Source organism: Camelus dromedarius, chromosome 11, assembly GCF_036321535.1.
Source record: "Camelus dromedarius isolate mCamDro1 chromosome 11, mCamDro1.pat, whole genome shotgun sequence".
Taxonomy (NCBI): Eukaryota; Metazoa; Chordata; class Mammalia; order Artiodactyla; family Camelidae; genus Camelus; species Camelus dromedarius.
In genome coordinates this window covers 988663-1004139 of record NC_087446.1, presented here as the reverse complement: position 1 = coordinate 1004139, position 15477 = coordinate 988663, and the positions used below count along the sequence as shown (strand labels likewise).

At 55.7% G+C, this 15477-nt stretch overlaps 1 long non-coding RNA gene across 2 annotated transcripts in view; it reads right to left on the bottom strand.

Annotated features, from left to right (window-relative positions):
- Positions 1-14686: 14686 nt before the first annotated feature.
- LOC105106316 (uncharacterized) overlaps positions 14687-15477 on the bottom strand; it is a 41745-nt gene continuing 40954 nt past the window's right edge. For both annotated transcript variants that reach the window (XR_010383076.1, XR_004140045.2), the window contains one exon: positions 14687-15357. This is a non-coding gene — a long non-coding RNA (uncharacterized LOC105106316). The remainder of the gene's footprint in view (positions 15358-15477) is intronic.

The window sequence follows — 15477 nt, the reverse complement described above, 5'->3', positions numbered from 1 at the left end:
CGCGGGAGTGCCACGTCATATGTTCACAGGTTCCCCCGACATTCAAGGGGTGGGAGCGTCACAGGGCCCCACAGCTCGGCCTTCTGAGAATTCTGTTGCCACAGCTTTTATTAAGAATAATTGATAGATTTTATAAATTTTCCCCTTGTGGAACTTGCTGGTTTGTTCTGTCATGTCGGTGGATTCCCTGGCGTCTAACCGTTTTTGCATGTCAAATTAAACAGTTCACAACCTGCAACATCCCTGCTTTCTGAGTGTTTTGAGGTCTTCTGGGAGGGTAAGTGCAATCTATTTTTTATATATTCAATCAACATGACAAAATGTGATTTTCCTATTTGAAGAACGTAAATTATATTTATTTATTATTCATGACCTAAATATTCTTTTTTATTTATTTTCTGCTACAGCTGATGAATTCCAAAAAAAGCTACATTCAGACACTCCGTGTGCTTTTTTTCACGTTCTTCTGGCTTTTCTGGCAGACTTTTCTCCACGTATTTAGTTGCTGAACCATTTGTTCTTTATCAGTTTCTGCCAATTCAATGCAATTTGTCATAAATTAGGCAATTTATCATTATACGGTGACCCCCTTTCCTCTCGTACAAAGTTAAAATTGTCATTCATTCACATTCCACCCTTCTGTGTCACTTAATCTTAAGTGTCTCTTCTCAGTCAGTCGTGGAGCTGAGTTTTGTTTCCTAAATCAGTCTGTCATTCTCTGTCCCTTAAAGGGGAACTTACTCTATTCGCATTGAGACCTCATTACTGTTCTTGATTTTATTTCTCCCCTCTTCACTTATGTCCTTTACTTTCCACTCTGTTCTTTTCCTCCCCTTTTTTCTCCCCTCCTTTTGGAAGTTCTGTCCAGTTCCTATTTATTCCCTCTCTTTCTCTCTTTCAACTTTGGAAGCCCAACTTCTGGGTCTCACTGGCGGTGCTCGTGTCTTTCTCGCCGACACCCACACAGACGTGCTGGCCGCCATCGCCTCTGCCCACTCGGCACCCAGGCTCACTGACCAGAGGAGGGGAGGCTCAGCCCCCGGTCACCCCACATCACTGAGCAACCCCAGACAGGTCCCCGAGCCCACGGAGGACGGAAGACGCCCCCCCACAGAGCACGAGCTGGAACCAATGCTTGCTGACCCCTCAGCTGCACATCATACAAGTCTCCGATTTCCCCAGAGTGCTTTTCCCTCAAACACCAAAGAACTTACCAGAAAGATACATCTCACAGTTTTGTCCATAAAATAAATCAGAAGAAATGCTTTCTTTCTGGTCCACAGAGGGAAAATTAGATGAAAAAAATACATAAATTCTTAATCAGGTGCCTGGTAAAGTAGAAAGAAACTTCACTCCAGGCACTAAATCGGTCTTGACATTTACAGCTTCATTAAACAATGAAGCGAAGCCGCGGTCTGTACCTCACGGAGGATGGCAGCCCTGGAATCCAGCCCCCAGTTCACACGTATTTACACATCTTAAGGATGTGAGAGTGCGGCTTACGGGTTTTAGCTCAGACCCGGGAGGTTGGCGAACTCTTAAATATTTACCTAATATTTATCTAAATGGATGATGGCGCTTTACCTGGGGCACGGAAAGGAAGGCAAAGAAGACAGAGGCCAGCCCCACTGGAAACAAAGCAAGAAGAACCTTCGGCCGAGCCCCACCGCCCCAGCTCCCGCCCGTGTCCCCGCCCCTTCGCAGCGAGAGCCCTGAAGGCACCAGCGCTTCTCCGGAGCATCCCGGGGGGTGTGCTCGGCCACTGAGCTACCCGCTCCCACTCCGTGACTGCTCCCCGACCACCCAGCGTGCTTCCGCCTCAGGCTCACTCGCTGCCCTCCCGCTGGGAATCCCAAGCTCTCCCCGCCAGCCACGCTGCGCCTCCGCCCGAAGCTCCCGGCAGCCTGGCTTGCTGGGATGTTTCTCCCAGGACGTGCTCAGCCCCGGCCTCCCCAGAGGACGAGCTCCCTGGCGGACGCATTTCCAGGGCCACGAGCTCCGAGGGACCTTGCAGCAGAGACTCAACAGCCCGCAGACCTGCCGGTGACCTGCCGGTGACCTGCCAACACCCCGTGCATTGGGCCACGTCGGGAGCTGATCCATCCGGGCCTCGTCTTCCCCGGGAACAGCCCAGCCGACAGGAACCGCGCCTCCTCCCCGGAAAGGGTGGTGCCGAGACCCCCAGAAGCCCGCGCGGTGCCCCGGGGTGCACCTAACCGGCGCCCCGCGCCAGCGTCAAACACCCCGGCAGGAGCGGGGCTGGGACGCGTTGTCACTGACGCAGGCTTGTGGTCGCCAATTACTTAACAGAGAGAATCAAAGCGCACATCGCCGGGTCCGCTCAGTCGCTGCTGAAACGGTGGAAAAGCGCTGTAGTTGGAATCAGAACGCACGCTCCGTGGCGCGGATGCTAACAGGAGCAGTGGTTGGCGGTAAGCGCGGCCTCCGTGTGTCTCCGGACCCGCCTGCCAGGCGGGAAGAGCGCCGGGCGGACAGCCCGGGAGGCAGCGCCCCGCCAGTTAGCCTCCCCGAGTCAGTGGAACATCGAAATTGGCCTCCACGCCAGTGCTTTGCTGAAATTTATCTTCACTGGAGCTGGTTTTCCAGCTGAGAAACGAGTGTCAAGTAAAATAATGAACCTGATACAAAATTATTTTCTTCAAAAAATTTGAAATTAAAAACCCACTGCTGGGACTTACTTATCCTCTTTACTTTGCAGGGATGTTTTGAGAACTTGGAGGTTATTTCTCGTGACGAGCCGGGCCTCAGTCCGCCAGGTCTGGCCCCCCTTCCCGGCCCGCCCCGCCCTCACTCGGGGGCAGTGCGGGGAGCCGGCCTCCCTCGGCTGCAGCGGCCCTTCTCCTCCAGGACATGGACGGAGCGGGACCTCGGGCCGGCCTGCTGTCTTGCTGCTGGGGACGGGGGCCCCAGTGGCACTCTTGGGGCCCCCCTGACCCCGAGCTCACAGGCCCTGGGCCTGGAGGCACTGAGGTTTTGGGTTTTTCAGCCATGCTGAGGTGAGCTCACTGTAAAACACGCACAGGTTTGTGCGCAGGTTCTGATGGACATGCGTGTGCACACACGACACCACCACCACTGTCACCAGGGGGCTGTTCTAAGCACCTGCGTCTCCTTTGCTCCTAGAGAGGAGGGTCGGTGGGGGCTCCCACCCCACAGGGCTGCCGAGGCTGGCAGCTCGACCCCGCGGCCAGATGCCCCTGGCTGTCCACGGCGGGTTTGCGCGCTCTGCTCAACACACATTCTTCAAGGTCGGGGCAAAGATGGACAGAAGGGATGGCCTGGGGCTGCCTTCTCAGCACAGCTCTGCCTGACCTCCCACCCACCTCCATGGTCCTTGGAGCAGAGGGCAGAGGGCAAGTGTGTCTGATCTGTCCTCTGACCCCGGTGACGCACAACCTGTTTGTTTGGTTTCCCTGGGCACCAGCCAGGCCTGGGGCAGGTGCAGGGGACGAGCTGCGGGGCGCAGGCCCTGCCCTGGATGGGAGTCTGATGGGGAGGCGGGTGTGGTGATGCCCTGCTCAGGTAAGCAGGAGGCTGACGGCGAGCAGCCCACCCTCTCCTCGCTCAGTGGGAACTCGGGTCCGAAGCAGGGGCAGGGAAAACCCAGCCCGGGGCTCCGGGGCCGGAGTGGACCTTCAGTGGGCTGCGGACCAGTGTCTGGACCGAGGGCCTGGGGGCGGGCAGGGCCTGCCCTGGGACTCTGGGGGCCATGAAGGGTTGTGTCCACAGGGGAGTCTGTGTAAGGTTCCAAGTCATGAAGGCCACACACAGAGTGACCGCAACCCAGGGTCTGATTTCCACAGAAGACACGGGGTGTCTCTCGGCTTCAGTCAGAAGGCGTAAGTGTGTCAAGGGTCTGGACGCTCGGAGAGCAGACCTTGGAGATGAGAAAGTGAGAGCAGCTCCGGATGTCAAAGCGGGAGGGGGCAGCCCTCCCCGGCCACTCCAGGGGAGCGCCTCGTCCATCCAGCACGTGTCCGCGGGGACGGGCAGAGGAGGGCAGAGATGGTGCAGAGGGGAGTCAGACAGGAATCATCCACAAACGTGGCGACCGCCCGCTCCAGGGCCATCCGTGCAGCCAGAGGCATCACAGGAACCACACACGACTCCCAGGTCATGGCGGTCGCCCACGGAGGAGCCCGCGGACGGCTGCAGACGTCTCAGCGTGACAGAGTGGAGGACAGGGACCAACCCTCCGTGTGGAGGAGGAGGCACCGCGGGCGCCTGGGTTCTGCAGACCCACCCGCAGTGCTGGTGGAAGAGACGCTCGGGCAGCAAACAGCGCTCAACAAATAACTAGTGAACCGGGTCGGAAACAACAAAAATGGCAAAACCTGGCAAAACAGTTGACAGTAACACGGGTGCCGTGGGGGAGGGCGGGCTCGGGAGGAGGTGGGACGTGCCGCGTCCTTGTCCGGGTCAGGAGGACAGACACACTGTATCAGACTTCTTACAAAGGATCTGCCACAAACGCAGGGGCGATAAATACTCCCTGCGTGTGTGTATACACACACCAAGCTGACAGCAGGAAGCAAACCACTACAAGTCAACAATCGCATTCTGTGGACACTTAGCAGACATTAATTCACCTCCTCTTCACCCAGATGCTAAGGTCAAGGGTCATGTCGCAGACAGAGAACCTGAGTCACCAGGAAGTCACTTGCCCACAAGCACTCCACCGATAAATGGTGGGGCTGGAACTCACGGTGGACCAGTCTGTGTCCTGAGTGACTGGTGTGCTGCCCGTGGGGACGAGGGGAGGGGAGGGGAGAGGAAGGCCCGGGGGCAGAGCGGGCCCCCAGGGCCCAGGAGGGGCCCCACGGTGGGGGGGGGGCAGCCTTCAGGCGTCCAAGCGGAACTTTCACCCTCATCACGCGGGCTCCTCACCATCGCCACCTGGCCACAGGCTTTCTCTCACTGTGAACAGTCACCCTGGGGTGAGGACTGTCCCCTTGGCACTGCTGAGACTTGGGTCGTGTCACTCCCAGTGGGGGGGCCGTGCTGTGCACCCCAGGGTGACGAGCTGCACCCGGGGCTCCCCATCCTCAGTCGTGGCCATTGCGTGATGCCCTGGCAGGTGGCCAGTTCAGACCCGCTGCTTCAAATTCGAGCTCTCGAGTGGGCACCCCAGGCCCCCGGGCCTAGTGCAGAGCTGGCGTCCCCGCATCTGCCGGGGATGCGCGAGGGCCCCGCAGGGTGGATTTCAGAGTCTCACGTAGCCTGCCAGGGACCTCTCACTGCAGACACAGCACATCCATCATTCCGTCTGAGACACGGAAGTTGAAAGATGTAAATCCTGGTGGCACTTTGTGAAAATCCAGACACGGCCACCGAGAGGGACCTGCTCACAGGACAGAGGATCCTAGTGTCTCCATTTTATGACACTTTGAGGAGAGCCCCAAACCCCTCCGCACCCCCAGGCTGGCTCAGCTCTCTCGGGACACCCGCTGCCCTTGGCCACGGCTGCTCCTGTCTGCATGGCCCGTCCCCCTAGACGCTGCCCGGGGAGGGTGACTCGGGAGACAGCCAGCACCCCCCAGCTGTGAGCAGGTTCTGGGCAGTGGGGAGGGGCTCTGAGAGCTAAACGGGCGTCAGGGACCTCGTGCAGACGGCGTCCGAGGAGGGGCGGGAGCCCCGCGGCCCCGTCCTCATTTCCGCTTCTCTGATCTGCACTTTGATTAGCTCTCCCCTCCCTCCATCTGCCTGGATCTGTCGGTGTTAATTCGCAACACATTCCCTCGTGCCCTGCTCCCAGTTGATCCTCCACCAGGCGAGTTCTGACGAATCGCCTCCAACGTCCCCGTCACGCCGTGTGCCCTGCCGTCCACACTTGAGACGCGGGCGTGGGCCCGCTCCCCCAGCCAGGCACCCGCTCTGCTGTTTCCCGGACTTACTCTCCAAGCCAGAAACAAGTGTTTCCAGAAACTCCACGAGCATCCAACTGGGGACCAAAGGACTCAGTTTGCCTAAAAACCACAACAGACATGCGGTGCCTGACAGAGACCAGTCCCGGGGAATGCGGGCGAGGGCCCAGGTGGCGGCCGGAGGGACTGGGGTGGGGGGACACCGTGGCGCCCGCCCGCTCCACACGGGCGCTGACAGGCGCTCCTCTCAGTGAGGTCGTGTCTCTGGGCGCTGGCCCCTCCACCCCGTCCCGGGGGCTGCGTCTCCGTGGCTCTGGCCCCTCCCCGGGTGCACTCACGCTGCGAAACTTCAAGACGGCAGGCCTGGGTCTCACACGCACGACTTACAAGCGCCTTCCTGCGTAAGAACACGGCCGCTCCCAGAGGACAGCCCGCATGGCAACCCCGGCGTGAAGTTTCAGCTCAGCCAAGACCCATTTTTCACTACCCTTCCTCCAGAAGAGCAAAAACACAGACACTCCAGGAGCGCTCTGAGCGCTGAACCTCGACCATTCACACAGTTAAAAACACACAGTTTCGCACTGCCAGCCGATCGTCTAGTTCCTTGTTCTGAATCATTGTGCAGGCCCATCCTGCCGGCTTGCTGGAATCCAAGTCACAGTCAGCTTGCAGAGGGCTCTGGCTTGTCCGCCTCTTGAGACTGACAGACATCTGTGTGTTTTAAATAACAGCTTTCACTTCTCGGCAGGATTTTTTTAAATCTTAAAATGGGGTTGTAACCCCAGCAAAATGCTGAATGCAGACAACGGCTCAGCGGCCCCAGGACCCGACTCCAAGGGTTTCGGTGGACAAGGCCCTGCCCGCTGGGCCTCCAGCCCAGCAAGGCCACCCTGAGCCCTGCCCAAGGGCCAGGCCACCCTCCAAGGGACCTTCCAGCTCCACGACCCACTGCCCACACCCCTCCTCTCTTTGTGTTTTGGAAGCAAGACCATTTGGCAAACCCTACTTGGCCAGCCAATTTGATGCAGGAACATTCAGATATCGCTTAACAGAAACCAAATTATTCCATTTTCAAGCTTTTAAATTAATTTTACAGCAGCAATAGCAGAACAGAAACAGGTCCGCCACCTGGACGGGGGAGCTGTGGAAGCTCCAGGAGCCTCTCTCCTCCTCCACCCCGGCAGGTGGTAGGGCCACGTGACCAGCTCTAGGCTGCGGGTCCGCAGACCCGGCACAGACCACTTCCAGGAGGAGCACTTACAGCCCACGTGACTTCTCCCGGGCTCTGCCCCTCCCCACTGCAGTCTTAGAGGCACAGATGGACGTGGAGTCTGCAGAGTTCTGAGCCAAGGCCTGGGGGCCATTGCCTGGAGGCTCAGCAAGTCTGTAGCTGAATTTGCATGAATGAGAAGTGTCTGACCCATCAACCCATAGAGACTTGGGACTGCTCATCACTGCAGCATAGCCCAGGCCATGCTGACTGATACAAGCACTTACTGAGTCCCAGATCATGTTCCCCAGACTCCACCCACTTCAGCTCACTTCATTGCTCCATTTTCCGGATGAGGAGGCTGAGTCCTGGAGAAGTTTGGTGAATGTTCTCAGGTCACACAGCAGAGCTCAGGCTCTTTCTAGGCTTGTCTGACTCCACAGCTGATTCTCTCAAATCATCTGCCTTTTGGACAGGCCCCTCCAGCCCTGATGGATGCCCCGCCTTTCAACAGCACTCCTGCAACACTTTTTTCAAATGCGACCCAGTTCCTAAGCCTCACTGACCCCAGAGCTGCCCAGGACATCCTCCTGACTCCCCCAAGACAACCCCCACCAGCCCCACTCACTCCTGGTTGGCTCTGTGCCATTGACATCTCAAGAGGCGAAGACCCTACTAATTCCTCAGAAACTATGAAGTCCAGCCACACAGGGACACCTAACTGAAGGGAGTGTTGGGAGCCCACATCCAAAGTTGAAGCCCTACCAATTCAACAGCCCTGCAATTTCCAGTTTCCTGAAGAGCCCATATTTGGCAAAATTCAATCCAATTTAGAAGACAATAAAAGTGTGCTTGCTGACTGTAGAATTCTTTGGACACAGATCAATATCATATGGCCCATAAATATGTGACATGCTTATAAATTTGGTAGCAAAACAGAAGAATGTATAAATGATTCTGATGTTGATGAAAATGATAATTATGATGATGATGATGGTGATGATGGTAATGATAGTGGTGGTGACGATGATGGTGATGATGATGGTGATGATGATGGTGGTGATGGTGACAGTGATGATGGTGACGGTGGTGATGGTGATGATGGTAATGATGGTGGTGACGGTGATGATGGTGATGATGATGGTGGTGATGGTGACAGTGATGATGGTGATGGTGGTGATGGTGGTGATGGTGGTGATGGTGGTGGTGCTGATGATGGTGATGGTGGTGATGATGGTGGTGATGATGGTGATGGTGGTGATGGTGGTGGTGATGATGGTGATGGTGGTGATGGTGATGGTGGTGATGGTGGTGGTGATGGTGGTGGTGGTGGTGATGATGGTGATGATAGTGGTGGTGACGGTGATGATGGTGATGGTGATGGTGGTGGTTGTGATGGTGGTGATGATGGTGATGGTGGTGATGGTGGTGATGGTGGTGGTTGTGATGGTGGTGATGATGGTGATGGTGGTGATGGTGGTGATGGTGGTGATGATGGTGATGGTGGTGATGGTGGTGATGGTGATGTGATGATGGTGATGGCGGTGATTATGATGTGATGGTGATGCTGATACCGTTGATGGTGACCATGGTGGTGATGGTGGTGTGTTAATTCCATGTGCTGAGAACCACTTAGCATTTGTTACTGCATTTAGTGTGATGAAAGCACTATTTACTTTCTTAATGTACTGATGGAGGATGTGAAGCATGACAGCTTTTTTAATGTTATTTGTTTAAGGTTGCATAGCTTGACCAAGTGGTCCATCTCAAACACAAGCTGTCTGGCTTCACATCCCCTGCTTCCAATATGGATGAGCCAACCAGGAAATGTGGTTGGTCAGAGACACCAAATTTCAAATAATTTGTACAATGAAAATGCAGTGATTCCCTTCTGTGTGAGGCAACTCTGAGGACACCGTTCTGAGCCAGACACTCAAGCTCCTCGGACATAGACTGTCCACCAGGCAGTGAGAGAAGCAAAGACCCCACCACATCTGCATAGTGAACACCCCCCACCTCCCACACGCCCTCACCCGCCCCGGCATAGCTTTCTCTGACCCCTTGTTACTGAGCACTTGACCTTGCCCTTCCGTGCTGAATTCACGATGCTACCATTCAGCATCCGCAGCACAAAGAGGGGTCACCGTGCTGCCTCCCCGACCAGGCTGTGGGGTCCTTGAGGGAGGGCCATGCACACGTGTCTCCACGTCCCCAGGGCCCAGCACAGGCCCTCATGTCTCCCTTCTCCCACAGGATGCACTGACCCAGCAGCTCTGCTGGGGGGAGGGGACCATGGCAAAGGCCCCCCTGGGGCTTCTCGTTGATCTGGGGCAACAGTAATCCAGTCACTCTGTGCTTCTCGTGATAAATGCTATAAGAGAAAGCTGTCACTCGCTAGGAGAGCCAATTACATCAAAGGTGAGAACACATGCTCTGAGAAGGAGACATCCAGAATGTTCATTCCTGGGGGATGTGTCAGCATCGGCAGCAAGGAGGACCACTGAGCCAGCACGCAAAACGTTGTGAAGGAGGGGAGGAAGGACTTCAGGAGTAGGGGATAACCCTTTAGGAAGTACCCTGACCCCACCCCAAATCGCAGAGATTATCCAGCAGGGACTAGAGAAGACTGATTCTTCAGGGGCCCAGGTTTTGATGGCACAACACAGATTTCCATCCCCCGTGATCTTGGGCATGTAGATGAGCCCCCGTGCTTCTCGTCTCCTCCCTACAAAACGGGTGCCGTGATGTCCCCAACAGTGAGGACTCAACACGGAAATCCATCCAAGGAGCATAGCCAGCGCCTGCACGTGGTCATATTTCAAAAGATAAGGAGGTGAGGGAGCAGGAAGCAGGCATCTTGACCCCACTATGGGCTCGGCCCCCGCTTGGCTGGCCTTACTGGACAGGAGCAGCTGCACCAATCTCCGGTGTCGCTGGACGAGACAGCTGGCGTGATGCACCAGAGAGGCCAGCACACGGAGACACACCTCCACAGCCCCCCCCACTCCCGCGACCATGTCTCCATCTGTTTCATATTATCCACAAAGTCACCATCAGGACCAGCCCACAGGAGCGTGTGGGCTGATAAATGGAAGTGACTTCACGGGTCAAGACTGGCACTGGAGCCGGAGTCCTCGGTGGCCTCCTGGGCATCTGGCCAAGTGGGACCAGAGGGCAGCACAGAAAGGCACTGTGCTCAGCCTGAGTGTCCACTCTGACACGCGGCACCCCCCTGTGGCTCTGCTTTGTCCCATGATGATTAGAAATGGATCGGGGAAGGGGAAACATGCTTACTTCGGGGCCAGAAAGACAAGGCTGTGAATGTGGGCTCCATCCCATGCCTGTTGGACGAGTTTTGTTCTTTCCTCTGTCCACATAATGATCCACAGATATTTATGGAGCAAATGGTACATGTCAGTCCAGCACTGGCCAGTACACAAGACAGAAATGGCCCAGCCCTGGAGGACGCGCAGCCTCGGCAGGGACCTTGCAGTGACCCAACACCGAGCAGTGCGACGAGCATGCCCCCCGGCGGGGCTGAGCCCTGCTCCTAGAGGAAACCTGATGTTCGCTGGGTGCACAGAAGCTAAGAAGGTGGGGGAAGGTCAGGGCAAAATAGACAAAGACCCCGCTGGGGGAGTGGGGAATCTGAGGGACTGAACAGCGGGTGGCAAGGGTGAGTGAGGCCAGTGAGAACAGCAGGGCTGTCGGTGCTGTTGGTAGAACAGAGCAGAGGAGGGGGCTTGGTGGAGGGGAGAGAAAAATGAATTCAAGGGTCAGGTTTTATTTGAACATGCTCCCTCCACCCGCAGTGAGGAGACCGGACTTGAAAGACGCAAGACACGTCACCACTAAGGAATATGTACACTGAAGACAAGGCCACAAATCTTCCTCCCCCCAGCCACCCCACCTCCCCAGCCAGCCTGCAGCACAGGTGGCCCCATAACCAGCTCTGGTTACTGGGACCTAAAGGCAAGTCTACAGGGATCTTCCAGAGAGCACTGATTGCCTGTTTTTCTGAGGAAAGACCTAGAGGGAGCCCAGGCTGCCTCTTCCCTCCTGGAATGTGGCTGTGATGCCTGGTGGTGTGGCAGCCATCTTACCACCATGAAGCTGCCAGCAAGAGGAAAACACGAGAGCAGATCAGGAAGAGAGAAAGGGTGGGCCCCTGATGACATTGCCCCAAAGTCTTATCCTGTGGGATCCTCGGATGCCTTGATTGCCTAAGTCCTTGCTATTCAAGCTGTCTGTTCTTGAGGGAAAGTGCTCACTAACTGATTTAAGCCTTTCCTCTGCCAACTGAAATAAATGGACACAAAGTGAGAGCTGTGAGTTTCAGTGTTGTTTGAGGACGTCCTGAGGACTATAGCCCGGGAGGCAGCATCTCAGAAACCTCTGAGCAATGGCTCCAAAGAGGTGGGGGGAGGTCAGCAGACAGTGATTTTGGAGAAGGGGGATTCATGGAATCACACACACACATCTTGGTGGAAGGTTGCTGCTAGTCTCCAGAAACAGACACCTTAGCTAAAGATTTCAGTGCTTTTTTAAGTATGGGAAGATGCAAGAGTTGGAGCTCATAAAATCTTCTCCTGAAAATACCTAACTGTCTGAAGGCCTGATCTGCCAGTGTTCCCAGGGCACAGAGCCTCATTCCCGCCCTCCACCCCGAGCTCCTTCCAGCGTGTGTTGAAGGTCAGCGAATGCGATGACTGCTGACCTAATCCTTGTAGCACCAGCTGGCTAGTGGCGTTCTGTAGCTGGCACTTCCAATGGGCCAAATAAGGCCAAGAAGGGCTCCCTCGTGCCTTCCCTGAGGACTCAACTGGGCCCCTTCAGCCTGCCTGCTGCGTTCCTGGAAGCTGCATGGACACAGAGGTGGCCGGGGTTCAGGCAGGCAGACACCCCTAAGACAGCATACCCCCAGTCAGTTTTCTCTCCGGGGTGACTGTGCTCCAGGGGCCATGGGGCAGTGTCTGCAGACACTTCTCACTGTCGACTAAGAGGTGACCCTGGCATCCAGTGGGTAGAGGCCAGGGCCACCTCCACCCCAATGGTCACAGTGCTGAGAAGCCCAGCCCTAAGTTATGTAGGCGAGGCACTGCATGGTGCTGAGACAGGAGGGCGGGGGCTGGTGGCAGCCAATAAAAGAATGGCACAGCCATTGAGGACACAACAGAAACTGGCTGCAACCAAGATGGCGGGAGATTCAGCTCCCGGCAGACCTTGACCTTCATTATACGCTCACTGTAATGTATCAGCTGCTCAATGGCACTCCCACACGCGCCACGACCGCTTCAAGGCTGCCCACAAAAGGCCAGAAAGCGGGCGAGGGCACAATTCCTGGAGATCCCGGACCCTTCTCCAAAACAGCTGGAATAATCCTCCCACTTGTTAGCCTATAAAACACCCGCCCAGAAAGAAGAGCTCTTTCCCAGCCCCTAAGACAAAACCCTGCTCTGTGGGAACAGTACCTGGCACCCACGGCAGGCTCTGGGTGGGCTCAAAGTTGAGAAGTAATGTGAGTTCCTCGCCAAGTCCATGCAGAGAAGGGTCCCGGCCTGAGAAATCTGCTGGCTAGTCAGTGAGTTGGCCTGAGGCGCTGACTATTTCAAAACACCGAATCAGGGACTCCCCAGATCTGCCCTGTCCCTCATGTTTCCTTAATTTAAAGAAAGAAGGTGATGTCATTAACCAAAATCTATGCACATGTTCCCAAAGGACCGCTCTGTGAGGCCCCTGTGGCCCAGCCTGCAGCCCAGACCGCAGCCCCGCCGGAACAGAGCCACAGCCCTGGGCCTCCCAGCGTTTCCGGAACCTGCTGTCCTGTCACCCAGTGAGCCTGTGAACAGGAACAAAAGGAAACACTAAACTGCGCTCTCGGGGGGGAGGGGGGGCGTGTATTGGGACGCTTCAGAGATGAGATCTCAGAACGTGAGAGGTTGGCGGAGACTGCCGGGGACTCCACGCGCGGAACAGGTCAGGATTGTATCACCATTTGGCCGTTGATGTTTCACAGGTCCTTTGCCTTCACAATTACTCATAATTCCATTTTGGAATCATTAGGGAAAGGAATGGATTTTGACCCAGTTACAGCAGAGACATGACATCTTTGTCAACAGAGATGGCTGATAAATTGCACGTGCGTCTCCGTAGCCTCTCTGAGCATGAGGAACCATCCGCTTCGTGCCTGCACGCACTCCCCTGACACCAAACCGTGACTCGACTGACGATTAGAGAGTGTAGAGTCAAGACTGTGCAATTTCTAAAGTTAAAAAAAAAAAGAAAGGAAAACCAGGCACTTTAGCACTCCCCGGCGTCCCTCACAATCCACCCCACGTCTCAGCCAGCGCACAGGAGATCCGGCCAGCGGCTGCCGGCCACTCCGGCCCCCAATCTCTAAATCCAAGCTGGATCACACAGGCCCCGTGAACACAAGCGCTTTTGAGCCAGCGGTTCAGAGTAATTGCATCAGCGGCCTGGCCATTCCAAATGTTTGGGGATCTGGGATAAATGAAAAAGAAACGGCCTGCAAAGTGATCCCCGGCGCTCCATCCGGGCTGTGCTGAGCCCGGCTGTTTCATCCGCGTGATTTAGCAGAAGGAAGTTTGCATTGATATGTAAATAGTAATGCAAGTAGTTTCCGCTGGAAAACAAAGGCGGGCAGGAGAGCCCCGTTATATTTTACAGCCATTTGATGACAGCCGTGGCTGCTGTCAGAAAACACAACAGCAATTATCCTGGACCCACAATTTAAATAGATCTGCCACGCGAGGGCTTCAGGAATAATGCTTAATAATGGAATTACGTCGTCATTTGCATATGGTGTTCTCATCTGAAGGTGCACTCCGAGTTTATTGGGCATTTTTATTAGCCCTCGGTGACTGACTTCTGGAGATTTGGTATGCGCATCTTGTAGAGGGAGGGAAGAGTCTTCAGCAGAGAGAACTGTGAGTGCGTGAAGATAAACGGTACCGCTGTTTCAGAAGGCTGCAGGGAAGGACGGTCCTGAGTGCATGCGGTCATGGTGTTAGGGGACACAGGAGATGTCCCCGGCATGCTCAAAACTCGGGGGGAGACCAGACGACCCCGGCACCTCTTTGGCGCAACTCCGCGAGGGGCCCTGTTGGTCTGGCTGCATGGAAGGCTCTGTGGAGCCAAGCACGGGCGAGGCTCTGGTGTGATGAACACATCGCTTCAAACTTGTGCTCTTGACCTACTTCCCAGCCAGCTGCTGGTGGGAGGTGGCAGATAAAGACACGCCACCTCAGTGCGCCTCGGAGCCCGCTCCTCGGCGTGCGCCGCACAGGCCCACAGCCCAGCACCGCCAGGAGCCTGCCGGAGCCGCACAGGCTCGGGCCTCTGGGTCGGACCTGCCGAACCAGGCCCTGCACGGAAGGAAGCCCAGGTGGTTGAGGAGCACTGCTCTACGCTAGCGAAAGTTGCAGTGTTACCAGAAATGAGAAACACGTCTTCCTGACGTAGGAGAAGGAAGTGTCACATCCTGGGACTCGCATGAGTCCCTGGGACGGGTGCCAAGGGAGGGCCCTTGGCCTCCTGAGGAAAGAATTCAAGAGTGAGCTGAAGCGGAGTGAAAGCGGATTTATTCAAAGGGATGCACAGCCAGAGACAGAGTGGGGACCGTCCCAGAGACAGAGTGGGGACCGTCCCAGGGCGAGGGGCCCGGCCCGGGGCTGTCAGCGCCTGAGGTCTGGGGAATGTCGCACGCTAGTGAGCCTGAGGGGCATTCCTGCTGTTCTAGGGGAGGGGCTGGGCCGCTGCCCACATTTGGGTCCTTTGTGGTCATCCCTGGAACTGTCATGGCGCCTGTCCTGCGGGAGGGGAATGAGTTTCAGTATTAAAATGAAGGAACGATGCATCGATGACCAGATCACGCTTGGCGCCACCTTTATTTTAGCTGGTTCCTGCCAATTTGTGTCATAGCCTGCTTTTCTCAGTGACTGTGCCCCCCTCCTCATTTTTTGAACAGCTGTGCCCTCCCTTCCTGTCTCATTCCTGGAACCCTATCGCCCATATGTGCACATCTGGGTGAGTCTTTGAGCTCAGAGTCTGATGACAGAACACCTATTCTCAGTACGTCCGATGAAACCTGGTATTTTCTGTTCCGCTCCATTTCCTGCTGTCTGACTTTAAAATACCAGTCACAACCCGCCACACAGACCTCACGATCAAATCCTGGTAACCGTGGTTTTACAAGCTGCACTCTGAAATTTATTCTGGCAGCATGAATATCCGGGTTGCCTCCTGAAGAAAAAGTCCAGACAAAATAATTTTTATAATGTTGTTAAGTGCATCCATGGGGTGACAAAAAGCAGGCCATCCCTGAGCCGAGTGGGGACAAGGACAAGAGAGGTGGACAGAGCA